This window comes from Myotis yumanensis, unplaced genomic scaffold (assembly GCF_028538775.1).
Source record: "Myotis yumanensis isolate MYYU_CA2020_CCGP unplaced genomic scaffold, mMyoYum1.0.hap1 SCAF_10, whole genome shotgun sequence".
Classification (NCBI taxonomy): domain Eukaryota; kingdom Metazoa; phylum Chordata; class Mammalia; order Chiroptera; family Vespertilionidae; genus Myotis; species Myotis yumanensis.
Window position 1 is genome coordinate 76293345 of NW_027223761.1, and position 14689 is coordinate 76308033.

The 14689-nt window shown below is 47.9% G+C and overlaps 1 protein-coding gene across 2 annotated transcripts in view; it reads left to right on the forward strand.

The window, feature by feature from the left end:
• Positions 1–5165: 5165 nt before the first annotated feature.
• Positions 5166–14689, forward strand: part of DRD2 (dopamine receptor D2) — a 61857-nt gene continuing 52333 nt past the window's right edge. For both annotated transcript variants that reach the window (XM_070426940.1, XM_070426941.1), the window contains exon 1: positions 5166–5217. The gene's annotated coding sequence lies outside the window, so the exon portion shown is untranslated. The remainder of the gene's footprint in view (positions 5218–14689) is intronic.

The following is a 14689-nucleotide window of genomic DNA, read 5'->3' on the forward strand; positions in this document are numbered from 1 at the left end:
AAAAAATCCTAGGCAGCACATATTGATCATATTCTACTAAATACAACTCAGAAGTTATATATATATATATATATATATATATATATATATATATATATAGACTGTTTTCTAAATTCAACCACTTTTCCACCTACTTACCTAGTAATTGCCAAGATGTTCTCTTTTGTTTTCACATATATGTCAAATGCAGTGGCGACTGAAACCAAGGTTGATACATTTGTGTTGTAGTAAAATACACATGATATAACTTACCTTCTTAACCTTTTTAAGTGTAAGGATCAGGGGCATTAAGTACCTTCACATTGTTGTGCAACCATCATCACCATCATCTCCAAAACTTTTCCATTTTCCCAAACTGAAACTCTGTACCTTCTAGACCAGGGGTGGGCAACCCCTGGCACGCGTGCCAAACATGGCACACCAGTAACTTTTGCTGGCACGTGAAACCCTCTCTTATAATCTTCCATTTACAATTGTGAATCTTTGTTCTCAGTGATGAATTTTGTTAAGTCTCGTAATAGGAGTAGCCTGATGGATGAAAGTAGTAGCTCGTGCATATCTCTGAAGGTCACGAAATATAAACCTGATGTAAAATCTCTGTCATCAGTGATGCAGCAGCAAAAGTCCCACTGATAATATCAAACGGAGTCATAAAGTCTTCTGTCGGACTATCAGTGTACATGTATACATTAAAAAAATAAATGTATTTTTCATCATCATATACTGTGTTTTTGTAGCTCGAATGAATTATATTATTTCTTCAAGGTTCTTCACATACGTACACCTCAAGAGATATCAAGTAGGCATAACATGTTCTCAAAAAATTAGGGTTGGCATGCAGAATTTTGAGTCAGAGATTTTGCTGATTTTGGCACGCACTAACAAAAAGGTTGCCCACCCTTGTTCTAGACATTAACTCCCCATTCATCCTTCCTTCCATCCCTGGGCAACCCCACTCCACTCTCTGGCTTTCCTAGGTACTTCATGTAGGTGGAATCAGACAGTACTTGGCCTTTTGTGACTGGATTATTTCACTGAGCATAATGTCCTCAAGTTCATCCATCTTGCACATGTGACAGATATCATTCCTTTTAAAAGCTGAATGAGATCCCCTTGTATGTATATACCACACTTTGTTTATTCACTTATCCATTGATAGACACTTGGGTTGCTTTTACCTTTTGGTTATTGTGAACATGGGTGCTATGAACATGGATGTGCAAACAAAGTGTATATTTTTATGATCTCTTCTGATCAAGCAATTAAATAAATTTATAAAACTGCACTTTAATTTTTCTGTTTTGTAACTCTGAAGAATTGTATAATAGAATTTTCATAAAGTGGGCCACACCTGTATTCTTTATTGTTCCAAACTAGGAGGATGGAGGAACACCTACACATGTCCCTTTCACATGTAATGGCAGCGCATTAGGACCTACCAGTGAGGAGTCATTCTTTAAGGGCGATTGCACGGGCAGATGTCAAAGCTATCAGGTAACTCTCTCCACTCTTCAGTCGTGGTCAGAGAGAGTACCCTGACCCTCAATCATTTTAAAAGGATCCTCCCTTTCCCCACCCCTCCTTCGAGAAGACTAGCCTAACCTACCTTCAGTCCATCACTAGATAATTCTGACGTGCTGTGGCTCTCTCAGCAGCATCAGTAACCACGATTTCTGCATCTCTCGAGGGTTTTCTGCACTTTGATAGAAATAATAAAGTATAAGAAGTACATGTTCATTAGCCTTTGTCCACACCTGCTCTGGCTCAGGACTGCCACCTTAGCGTTCTCAGAGTCATTTGCAAATGGGCTAAGAACAAAATGGCAAAAGACAGAGGAGGAGAAAAAAAAGATCCCCAGAGCTTGAAAATAGGGGCTCAGTTTTCATCCCCAAAGTAGGTTTGGAGTCCGGACTTGGAACACCACTGAGAGGGTGTCTGCGTTTCCCTCAGCGCTCCTTCAGCTGAAGCTTTCTGTAAGAGGGGAAAATGCACAAAATGCCCTTAAACTTAATGATAACCCAGCTGTGTGGGTCTCTATTTCCATTTTACAACTGAGGAAATGGGCTCAGAGACATAGAACTTTCCTGGTTGTGGAGTGTGGACTTGAACAGAGTCCTGCCTTGGATGGCTCTGCTTCCTTCATCCTGCTCTGCTTCTGACCCCTCCAACCAGGGCATTTCCCCTCTTTTCTGTGGAGTGACCTCCAGAGGGAGGGCTGTGACAGCCTGTGTCTCCCCCTCTGTGGGTGCATCAGATTTTGACAAGCTCCAGCCATACCTCGCTGCCCAGCTTGGAGGCAGTTCTTGGAGCACAAAAGGAAGTTCTAGATATGCCTTATTCTCTGTTGGCTCAGTTCTTTTTTCCTCATTTCCACAGCCCAAGAAAACTCCCGCCTGCCTCGAACCATCTTCTATCCCTAATACCCATTACTAATAATTTCTCACCACTTTCAACAACACAGAGGATAGTAATAAAAATTCAGACACATACTCTGGGACATACAGATGAGAAACTCAAAGAGAAAAGCTATCAGGAAAAATCTCACCCTGGGCCAACCCGGCCTACTTGGACCCAGTGCAGTTCTGCCTGGAGGCTGGGAGGCACCGAATGACCTCTAGAGGGCCCTGCCTGCCCGGGAAGCCGGGAGCCTCTGGTGCAGTTGCCTGCTCTCTGCAGACGCTGGCTGTCACCAGTCAGTGAATTCATTCGCTGTCTTGCTTCTTTAAAGAGCGAGGCGTTTGCTAATTGGAAACTAAAGATCCCTCTGTGCCCCTCACAGCCGGCTTGCAATCCACTCAGCCTGCAAGATCAGGTTAAAAAGGCAGCACAGAGACAGTGTTCTTGGGTCGGTAGAGCCCATGGAGGTAACATCTTGCTCTCTCTTCTGAGACCTGAATGGACAAGCTACCCTCCCCCCTCGGAGCAGCCAGGATACAATTGTTTAACACTTCCTCATCTATTACCTTCAATGAAGCCAGAAAGAAAGGTATTTTTAGACCCAATTAAAAGATGGGGAATCTGAGGCTCAGAGAGATTAAACAATTTAGCCAAGGTCACACAACTGGCAGGTGACAGAAGCAGGACACCAATCCAAGTCAGAAGAGGGGTGGCCTCTCTGCTGGGTGGCTCTGCCCTGGACCCCAAGCGGAGGTGCTGAGCTAGAGGGCACCAAATCCTCCTTAAGTGGATTAAACCTGGAAAGAATGGCCTAAGTAGATGAGGAGGAGCACTGGGGTTCTAACTATGTCTGTAATGTTTCATTGCTTTGAAAGCAAATACATCAACATGTTAGGATTCCTGATTATTGTAAAATCTCCCTATGAAGCTTGCAAGGGGGCTGGGGACAGTCCAGATCCACATGATAGTTCCAAAGGCAAGGGGTAGGGGAAGAGGCACACCATGTCCACTAACTCCTGCTTCAACTTCCTCCAAAATATGTTGTATTTGAGAGAAGTGCTGGTCTTCGCTTGGGCAAATGGTCCAGTGCTGATCTCTGTGGGATCTGGAAGGTCATTCCAATTCTCTGGGCCTTGGTTCCCTCTTCTAGAGCAATCAAAGTGGAAATTAGATGAATGCTAAGGCCCTTTCCAACTCAATTTTCCATAATTGTGTGGCTCAATGGAGGAAATGCAAACTTAATCTTTGTGGCCTAGAGTGGCTTGACTCCAGCCACGATGGACTGACTCCCTGGCATGCAAGGCCAGTCCTTCTCCCACGTTGCTCCCTGTGCCTGGAATGCGGTGCTGCCTTCTCTCCTGTGGAACTGGGCTTCTTCAACGGGCAGCCCCCTGTGAGGTTTCTTTGGTTTGTGCTCCACAGCACGTGTTTGAGCCATAGGTGCTGTGCTATGTTACACTATTTCCTGCAGGTCTCCACTCTGGATTGGCAGGACATCAGAACAAGGGCCTGGTTTTATTCCTCTCTGTGATCCCAGAATCTGACATAAAGCCCAGCAGAGGGAGGACAGTCTATACTAATTCCTAAAGAAGAAAGGGAATGAGAGAGGGGGAGGGGGGTAATAGGAGAGGAAGGAGATTTTTCTGCAGCCCAAAGGACCCTGGGCAGAGGACACCACAATCTCCTTTCCTCCCCAACCCCACCTCCATTTGGAGTCAAAGTTGAGCTGGAACTCCAGAGCCCCCTTTTTGAATTTTTATTTCAGGTCAACTCCAAGCAGGCTTTCACCAGGCGTTCCCAAGAGCAGAGGTCAGAAAACGGACCTTGGCCCAGCCAGCGTGGCTCAGTAGTTGAGTGATGACCTATGAACCAGGAGGTCGCGGTTCGATTCCAGTCAGGGCACATGCTCAGGTTACAGGCTTGATCCCCCGTTTGGGGCGGGGCGTGCAGGAGGCAGCTGATCAATGATTCTCTCTCATCATTGATGTTTCTCTCTCCTTCTTTCCTCTCTGAAATCAATAAAGATATATTTTTAAAAAAGAAAGGGAAAAAAGTAAGTACATTACTAGAAAAAAAAAAAAGGACTTTCTATATAAAAAAAGAAAAACGGACCTTGGACCCTCTCCTCTTCCGTGACTCCCTGGATGGTGGTGCCTCCCCGGCCGCACCAGTCCTAGTTCTCCGACTTTTCAAAGGAGCAAACGGATAAGCCGGCGCTGAAGCCACTTCTCACAGCAGCCCTGCATATATACAGGGTCTGGGGGGAGCGCAATGTGTAGGCGACCTCTCAGTTCCTGCCTGGTTCCGACCTGTCCCAAAGCCAGGAAAGACTGCATCCCCGACCCTAAGCCGCTCCCACCGAGCTCTGGCACTGGGAGCCTGGACTTCGGCGCACAGTAGGGCAAGGCGGGGCCTGTCCCAGGGGCGGGGCCCAGGGCGCCCGTGGCCCCGGCGGCCCCGCCCCGCCCTCCCGCGTTCCCGGCGCACGGGCGCAGCGGAGCTGTCTAGGATCAGAGCCCGAGCTGGCGGCCCTCGGCGCGCACCGCGCGGCCTCCACGCCTGTTCCTGCGCCGCACGCCCAAACCGGTGCCCCGCCCCGCCGCGCCCGGTCCACTGCTCCCGAAGGCCGGAGCCCAGCCAGCGGCTGCCCGCCGGGGCACTGATCGGCGCGGAGGGGCCGGGAGCCGGGGACCCGCCGAGGAAAGCGGCGGCCCAGACGGCTGCCGGAGGGGCGGCCGAGGGTTGATGCGGCGGGAGACGGAAGCCTCGAGCAGCCTGCGCCCGCTCCGTCTCTGCCCCAGTGCGCCCTATGGCTTGAAGGTAAGCGCCAGCCGGATGGAGTGACCGGCGGCCCCGGGCCGAGTCCGGTCGCAGGGGGAGAAGGAGGGAGCTGGGAGGCCGGTGCAGCCCCGCCAGAAGTTTGGCTACTCTGGCGCGGTCTGCCCGGGACTGCTCCGCCTGCGGTAGGGCTCTCCACGGACTTTTCTTCGAGCCGCTTGCGGGGAGCGGGGGTGGGGGTGGGGGCGGGGGGCAACGGGAACACAGCGGCTGCCGTCCCCTCTCCCTTCCTCTCGGCATCTTTCGCGCCGCCCGGGCAGGAATAGCCCCAGGCACGAGCGGGCGGGGCTCGGGCAGCTTCCCCGCGGAGCACCCGGAGCGAGCCCCACGTAGCCGCAGCTTCGGAGGGCGGCCGCCTGTCGGAGATCTCCGGAGGGCACTTTCCGCCCTGCGCCTGAGCCCGGAACCCCAGGGCGCCTGGCCAGAGGTTCCGACCGCCACGGAAGGAGAAGGGTTATTTTTGCAAGGCTGCATTGGTGCGACCTGAGACTTTTCAGTTTCTGAGGACCGAAGCCCAGGGCTGGGGAGAGGCGGGTTCTGGCTTTACTCTCCTGCTTTCTAATGCGCCGCTGTCCTTGGTCCTGAATCAACGCTCTCCTTAGCCATCTCCCTGTTTGAGATCCAGTTAGGAGGGAGGCTGGGGTTTCAGACCCATCTAGACTTGAGAACGGCTACGATGATGGGGCAGTAGCGGAGAGGGACTATCTGACTCTGGAATGGACCAAGAGCCAGGTAGGATGGGGTGCGGAGGAAGGAGGCAGGCAGCTCTGAGAGCCAGAGAGCCTGTCCCTCTCCCTGTCTCTGTCTGAGGCTGGCAGCCCGTGCTTGGTTCCTCTTCCTCTTGAAGAGCAGAGGCAAGAAGTCGCGTGTGCATGTACACAACAGGCTTCGTCCTGGACACAAGTCACAGCACTGCAGCTCCGTGGGAACAGGTCCTTGTCTCAGCCACAGGGAAGCTGTCTGAGTGAGTCCCTGTTGCCCCACCTGGTACCCCAGTACTTTTTGTGCTGGAGGCTCCTGAGGTTGGTGAGGTGCAAGACACTTGGTGGATCTTTGCAGTTTCTTCTGCGGATCCAACTACTTATGGATTGTGACCAGGCTAAAAACCTTTCAGGCTAATCTTAGATCTTCCCCAGAAACTAGATTTTCAGTGATTCTCCGTTTTTTGGACGATGCCAATACTCTGCACATCCCTGATTCATCCTGTGGAATTAGGACCACTTGAAAAAGAAATCATTCTTCTCATCTTTCTCCCCCTTCCTGCTTTTTGGTGAAGGTGGGGAGAGAGAGAGGCCACGATAAATGTGACCAATTGCAAGAGAATCAGTGAGTGGTTTGCTGGGTCCCAGTCCCCTGCCTTTGACTTCTCTGCTTAGTGTTCAAAATTCCTGGCATGTGATCAGGGGTGGTGGTGTGATGCTATCTCTGAAATCAAACATCTGACAAGGAAGAGGGTTAGACTTAGAGTAAAGTAGGGGTGATGGTAGCCCCAGCCTTGTTCTCTCCAAGACCATTCTCAATTCCTTCTGCCCTTCCTGCACAGCCTGGGGATGAGAGATGCCTGGTAATGGGGGGGGGGGGCTGGGGGGAGAGAGGGGGTTTCTGATTTACTGTAGAGGTCTAGGGCATTTCTCCAAGGTCATTTTTGTTTGTTTTAATGAACCCCCTGCATCTAAATCACCTGGGAACCTGGTTAAGATGCATATTTTTGGTTCTTCCAAGAAGAACTGCTGAATGAGAATCTCAAGCTGAGGTCCAGGAATGTGCTGTATATATTAATTCTATAGCTGGGTCATCTGGGTGATTCATAAGTACATTGGGTTAAGAAATCACCTCTCATAAAAGTTCTAACTCCGTTGACTGGAAGGAACATGATTAAGGTCTTTCATTGACCTCCTCCTTACTTCAGGTGTGAGACTGTTGTTGATGGAGGGACCCCCCCCCCCCCCCCGATTAAATCCCTTTGCTGCAATAAAGGTTGCAGCCCGATCTCCTCTCCCCCAGGATTTTCCTGGACCTTTCTCCTTTCCAAAATAATTTTTTTTTTTACTTTTCTAAGAATCTCCAGTATGGCTTCAGATTGACCTGTCCCCATCTGGGGCCAACCTGATGTGTTCCACCTACCCTCCCCTTCTGAGGGAATTGTCTTTCATTTTGTACGTGCTGTGACCTGCTAACTCAACTGCTCCTGAAATACCAAGGAGTGATTAGTGCAGCTTAGTAGCATGTTATGTTCCCCCGGGCTGGTAGCCACTCGTGCCCTGCTGGCAGTGATACATTGACTGCATTGATTTGGTCTATAAGCTAGGAAGCTCATAGGAGTGATTAAGTCCAGTAACTTTGCTTGTGGGATAGTCAGTCTTCTACCTTCACATGCAAGGTTACATTACTTTTGTCTAGAACATGCAATGATGCAGGCAAGTCTGAACTTGATAGAAACCCTCCTGTTTCTCTTTCTAAACCAGAGGAAAGAAAGGAAGCTCAGGGGATCATAAAAAATATGACCTCATATATACCAGGGATTGATCTGCTGAATTGAGACAGGCCTGAGATCACCGTTCTCTGAGCAAACAAACATGTGTAAGGGGAAAACATGTGGGCTCAGCCTGGAAACAGCTGTCTCCATCTGCCCTACAAATGGGAAGTCTCATTTGAGTGTTGAAGAAGCAGGCTGTGCAGATGGCATGTGCAGGGGGGTAGAGAATGAGAATGATGAGACTCCTTGAGCTAACCCCACCTTTTCCAGTGACTCATATTTTCTGACCTGCCCCCCCCCCTGCATTTCTTTCTCCCTCAGGGCTTAATACCTATGCATCTCCAGCAGTGAGTGTTTCTGCCTTCCTTACATAGGAAGGGAAGGCAGAATCAAAGTTGAGGTTTTATAACGCCAGGACCCCAAGCACCAGATTGTATGTCAGAGGTCATAGTAACTAACCTAAGAGTTGAGGTCTTGAAAATAACTTAGAATGGCTGCCTGGTTAGTTGTAGTTACTGGGACTCCGTAGTTATCTTAGATTATTTGGGTTCCTCAGAGGTCATCCTGGATGCCCCAGACCTTAAACAGGGAAGCTTTTCCTTTAGTCCAGAAATACGGTGGTCTCTCTCCCGTTATCCAAGTTCTCCCAAAAAGGAGTGGCGTGCTCTTTCTAGTTCCAGAGCAGCAGGATTGGGCTCCGCAACAAAACTTCTCCATCCCATCAGGAGCTCTGCTTAGCAAGAGAGCATCCTGCATCTAGGAGGTGCTTGTAAACCACATACAGAAGGAAGGGCACAGTTTGGTTCCGCTCTCTAGCAGATGCCCTTCCCTGGATGTGGCCTCTCATTTAGCTGAACCCCAGCATGGCATTTCCCTCCCCCGCCTCCCATAGGGCATCTTATGGGCCTGGGAGGACCAATGATTTGGCCTTGGGTTATGTATGAGCTCTCCAGCTCTCCAGGATGCTAAATGGAGCCACTCAGGGTGTGCAGGTGGCTTATTCACCAGTGCTGGGCAAGAGACTGATATCTGCAGCCTTTTAAATTACTCTAATAGTGATGGAATCCAATGTTAATACATCCTGCCTCTTACCTGTAGCCACCACCAACGTATTTGAAGATTTCTTTTTTATTTTTTTAAACAATAGAATCACATTATCTAAATGCACGGGCTTGGAAAATAGCTTGATTATAGTGTCAGTACTGTGGGTAGAGGAATAGAACTATAAGATTAGCCACTTGCTTTGTTCCTTTTTGGGTCCAGAGAAAGGAGAGAACTTGTCCTTCTGATCTGCACACATTCCCACTTCTTTCTCCTTTCACCTCAATTTGATAAATGGGTTAAATCAACACCCTTGGAAGCTGGGATGTCCCCTGGGAGGGTGCAGCCTCCTCTCTCCCTAGGAGACATGGGAATGTTTCTCTGTGGAGGAGCAGAGGCTCCTGCTGGCTCCGGTGTACAGAGAAGAGCCAGAGGTAACACGCTGGGGACTCCCCACTCTCTGGATGGAAGAGGCTGTGCTGCTGCAGTGCCCCCGGGTCTGAGACCCAGAGGCCACATGGCATCTGAGAGAGTGTGGGCAGTGTATGAGGGTGGGAGCTGAGAGGTGGACTCTTGGAGGCCTTGTAAGTGGTTGGTGTTAGGTATGCATGCACGTATAAGGCATTGGCTTAGTGCAGTTTGGACAACTTTGTCATCTGATGGCACCTACAGGGATCTTTGCTTTTTCTAGGAGGAGATGGCAAACTCTTTGCTTTCTGCAGTGATGGGCAGAGAATACAGGGAGCACCAGGCTTTCCCTGGAGACCTCTGAGTCATGCCAGCCTGCTCCCAGACAGGATGGTGAGTGAGGTTAAGCAGTATTAGCTCCTGGGGTCCTGTCCATAGGCCCCCACCAGCCCTGACCTCCAACTCAAGGTGCAGCTCAGTGTGCCAAACAGCAGCCATAGCACCAAGGACACCCCCTGAAGATGGTGGGGAGCCGGAGTGAGTCCTGAGGCCTGTCCATTGGTCATGGGGCTTCTTGTCCCTACCCCACTTTGCTATTATTGCTTGGATTCCAAGTGGCCCAGCAGGGAAAGGCGTTAGAAATGAAGTTGTTTTTGTTATGCGCTGTGTAATTGCCTCCTCTTCTTCCTGCTAACCCAGGCAGCAATATCACTAGCAGTTCTCTAGGAACTCTTGGTCTGGGAAAGTGGTTTGCTCACAGACTTCCTTAGAAGGGCTGCTTTTGACAAGTGGTCCTGCTCATCAGTCCCTCCATCACTGGTCTCACCATCTCAACATGCACTTGCTATTTGTGCAGGGCACTGTGCTGAGCACTTGAAATGTGCTTTTTATTTCAGCTCTTGATCCTGCAATAACTCTGTGTAGGCACCATTATTATCCCCACTTTACACAGGAAGAAGCATGGGCTTCGAGAGGTAAGTGGCTTGCACAAGGCCACAGGGCTAAATGCAGGGTGAGAGTCACAGTCAGACAGATGCTAAAGCAATAGCTCTCTGACCTGTGTAACTGGCACCCAGAATAAGAAAGGGAGAAGAATAGGGATAAGAAGGAACGTTCTTTGAAACACTGAAGTGACAGTGAACTTTGCATGTGATACCAGGAAAGGAGGAGGAGACAGCAGAGGGGAAAGGATGGATGAAATACACTTCTTGAGATTCTTAAAGTTGAGGACCATCTAAGACGTGTGGTTCTGTACCTGGATCTGGGCACCTTTGGAAGAAATGCACTGGGAAGAACCTCAGCAAGCAGTGTGCACAGATTGGAGGGAGGGAGGCAGGAACAGGAGGGAGGCAGGGCCAACTAAGCTAGCAGACTTCTAACCTCACCACGAGTTTTATAAATGGCATTTACCAGCATTCAGTCCCTTATTTAAACTGTTTAAAAACAACACAGAAAGCTAGTTAAGCCTGTGGGCTCTGGAGTTAGATGGCCAGAATCTGAATCCCAACTTTAATATTTACCAGCTTGCTACCATAAGCAAGTTGGTTAACCCCTATCATCTTGGGCTTCTCACCTATAAGTGGTGATGGTAATACTTACGTCATTGTGTTATTGTATTAAGCCAATGGATACAAGAGATGTGAGAGTCCCTGGCGAAGCACCTCATAAATGTTAATGTTAATGATGGTTATTAAGAAACTCTAGAGGGAACATTTTTAGCTGTTTTCCTTTTGCAGTAGTTCAGCACCTGATTTCACATCTCTGAAGTTAAGCGCATTTCTATAACTTTCACAGGATTCAAGCTTACATTTATTACACTCTCCCCTTATCTGCACCACAACTCTTTGGTACTCACCTATCAGAAGCTCTTACTCATCTCGGGCGAGAGGGGTTCAGGTTGCTTGTCATCTCTTTGAATTAGGTTCAGCTGAACTCCCATCTTATCACATGCAAGCCAGGAAGAGATATTGGTCTTAATGGTGATGGCTTTGCACAGCCTCATTTTTTTCTTCCCGGTTTTCCAGTTTCTCCATCTACTTCCTCAGGGTTGGAGCCTTCTTGATTGGCATTGACATATGCTGTGCTGCACTCTGCACAGGCCATGTTTTATTAAAATGAAAAAGAAGGAGAACATACAAGTGCACAAGGATTGGGGGACTTCTGTCTTCTTCCCCTGTAGAAAGGGCCAAAGAACCTCACACTTAGAAGATCCCCAAAGCTTTTGGGGCCATTGATGGCAGGAGTAAATGCCACCCATTTTTTGGGGGGCGAACTATGGTCCTGCCTGAGAAAGGGATGTAACATATCATTTCTAGGACTCTTCTACTCTGAAAGTTATTCCTGACTTTCACCTTTTTCTTTTCCTGTGAATCCTTCCTTGAGAAGGACTCTTTCCTAACTGATGCAGCTGCTTCTGACCACTTAATAAGGCTGGCTATTCAGTGAAGGTGGGAGATTTCTGAGGGTCTGGCAGGTGTTCTGTTTCCTGGCCATCTTTCTCAGGTCATGTGGCTATTCCTTCTTGGACTCAGAGCTCCCTCAGTTCTTACATTCATTTATGGCAGAGTCAACAAGAGCAGTGTATTGACAAGCAGAAACTAGCACCCAGGGTCCCAAGAAGAGGATGTCAGCCCCACCCGCTCCCCGAGAAACAAAGATATTTCCATACACATCTTTCCTTGGGCGATATACATTATACACATAGCTGAAGGTCTGGGTCACTCTGGATGACTAAGGGCACAAAATCTGCCCTTTCGCCAATCTTCTCTGGTGAGCTGGAGGGAGGTGATGGGAGGCGAAGACTGCTTTCCAGACAGCCATGCTGCCTTCCACACATTCTGAATCCTTCCTTAGTTGCATTCTGTGGTGGCCAGCCTCCAAGATGGACCTCGACTCTCCCCACCTCCTTCTACATTAAACAGGGAAGACCTGTGTACAATAATGCCTAAATGACAGATGGTGACTTCTGAAGATAGGTCATAGAGGATATCATGACTTCCACTCAGTTCTTTCTTGGATCACTCATTCTGGGAAAGACAGCTGTCATGTCATGAAGAAACTCAAGCAGTTCTGTAGGAAGGTCTGCACTGCAAGTAACTGGGATCTCCTATGAATAGACCATCTTGGGAGCATATCTTTCCTCCCTGGACAAGCCTTGTGGCCACCGCTAAGGTCTTAGCTACAACCTTTTGAGAGACCCAGAGCCGGAACCACCCAACTGAGCTGTTCGAATTCCTGACCCTAAATTTTTGTTGTTTTAAGAGACTACGTTTGGGATAATTTATTTTGCAATAATATATAACTATGTTTCACAATATGCTCATGAATGTCTCAGCCACCATCTTTCCAGACTAGGCTACTGATTTCTGTATTCTTCTTTCCTGTACTCACTCTTCTCTGAATGTCTTCTGGCATGCTAACCATTCAATATGCATCTTGCTTTTAATTATTTAATTGAATAAATATTATTGAGCACCAACTATGTACTAGGCATTCATCTTGGTTGCAAATATGTCAGTAAACAAAACAAAGATCCCTGCTCTCTGGGAACTTACATTCTAGTGGTAAAAATAAATATAAAAGTAATTACTGAGTATATTAGTTTGGAGTATATTAGTATAATAGTATTTGGGAAAGCAAAACATCTGTTAGAGTTAGATGATGTGGAGTGCTGAGGGGTGAAAGAGAGGATGTTTGCATTATTAAATAGGGTGGGTGGGATGGATCTCAGTGAGAAAGTGACATTTGAGGAAATACTTAGAGGCTGTGTGAGAGTGAGCTGTACAGAGCTCTCAGAGGGAAGAGCATGCAGGCAGAGGGCATCATGGGTCTGCATGCATTTTAAAGCATTTTAATTCTTATTCCCTATGGAACAATAATAGCACTCTGCTTTCAGAACTCCCTTTTAATTTTCAAAACCCATGAGGCAATAGTAATCTCTTTGATTTGTAAATCACCTTCACGTACACTATCTCCTTTGGTCATTACAACCCCTATCATAGCCCCCATTTTGCAGATGTGGCCACTGAGGCTCAGAGAGTTTAGGTGAAACTTGCTCAGGCTCACAGAAGTAGGAAGTACTGCAGTTACTGCCTTATGACAACTCTTGTGCTTCTTTCTTATATAACCATCTTTTTTTCTATGTTATCCTCACCCAAGGATATTGGTTTTCTAAATTGATTTGAGGGAGAGAAAAACATCAATCAATTGCCTCCTATACATGCCCCGAACCCGCAACCTAGGTATGTGCCCTGATGGGGAATCAAACCCCCACCTTTTGGTGTAGGGATGGCTCTCCAACCACTTTAGCCACTCGGCCAGGGCTCCTACAGGACCATCTTATTGCATAATGATGATCTTTCAATTGTGCATGTCTGTCTTCCTCACTAGACGAGCACTCCTTGATGCAGAGTCTGCTTCATATGTCTCCAGAACCTATTGTAAACAAAAATTATGCTAAGCACTTGGTAGTCACTTAAACTGTTGAGTAAGTGGTTGAGTGGAGAGGTGAGTGATGGCTTACTTCTCCATGGCTGTGCTTACTTGAAGCCCAGCAAGAGTGTCTGGAAGTGGCTGGGGTGTCCTCTACAGGTTGAGTGGGTCAGCAAGATGCTCAGACCTTCCTTTCATCTTCAGCTAGCACTCTCTGCTTCCCTACATTATAGTCTGGCTGGAAATCCTTCACAGTTTCATAGGGCTTAGATCCTGTTTCAGTCAGACACTCCCATAGAGAGGGTGTTGGGAGAGCTGTCAAGGAAACATATACAGATGTGTTGGTCCAGGTCAGCCTGGGGACCTGAAGACAAACAGGATGTTGAGGGTTGTCTTTTGACCCCTAGGTGGTTAGTTTTGAATCTTGGATTTAAAGTTTGGGGAACTGGGTTGATCCCTAGTTAAGATACAGATAAGCATTACTTACCTAATACTCTTTAAAAGTAATAACAATTTGAACCTAACTTTCTCACAATCAATTCTAAAAAAAGTGACACACATCCCCTGCCCAGTATAACAAAATGATTCAGAGGATGAACTTGGAAGCCAGACTAATGTAGGCTCAGGTGTGTGCTCTGCCAGGAACCAGCTCTGTGACCTCAATCAAGTTGCCATAACCCCTTTGAAATTCAAGGTTTCCCTCCATAAAATAGAGATAACCATAGCACTTACTTCATAGGGTTTTGCATATCAAGTGTTTAGCCTAGAACCTGACACATGGTAAGCTATTGGGAGGCATAGAAATGTTTACAGATCTTTCCCAAATTTTCTCTCTTCTGGAGGGAAGAAAGGCATTGCAGATGAGGAAATTAGACAAGGTGGGACATGACTCAGAGAGGGTTCCCCTTGGAAGAGCCCACTGTCACATTGCAAGAGAGTGGCAGGGCTGCACTACAACTAACTTCTGCCCCTGGGCCCTTTCCACCACACCCTGCTGTCACCGGCCTCAGGGCGGAGCAGAAAGGATGCAAGGAAGTCACATAAACTAAGTGCTAAGAGAAGAGTTTGAGGTGGGGATAGTATAATGAAGGGCTGGGC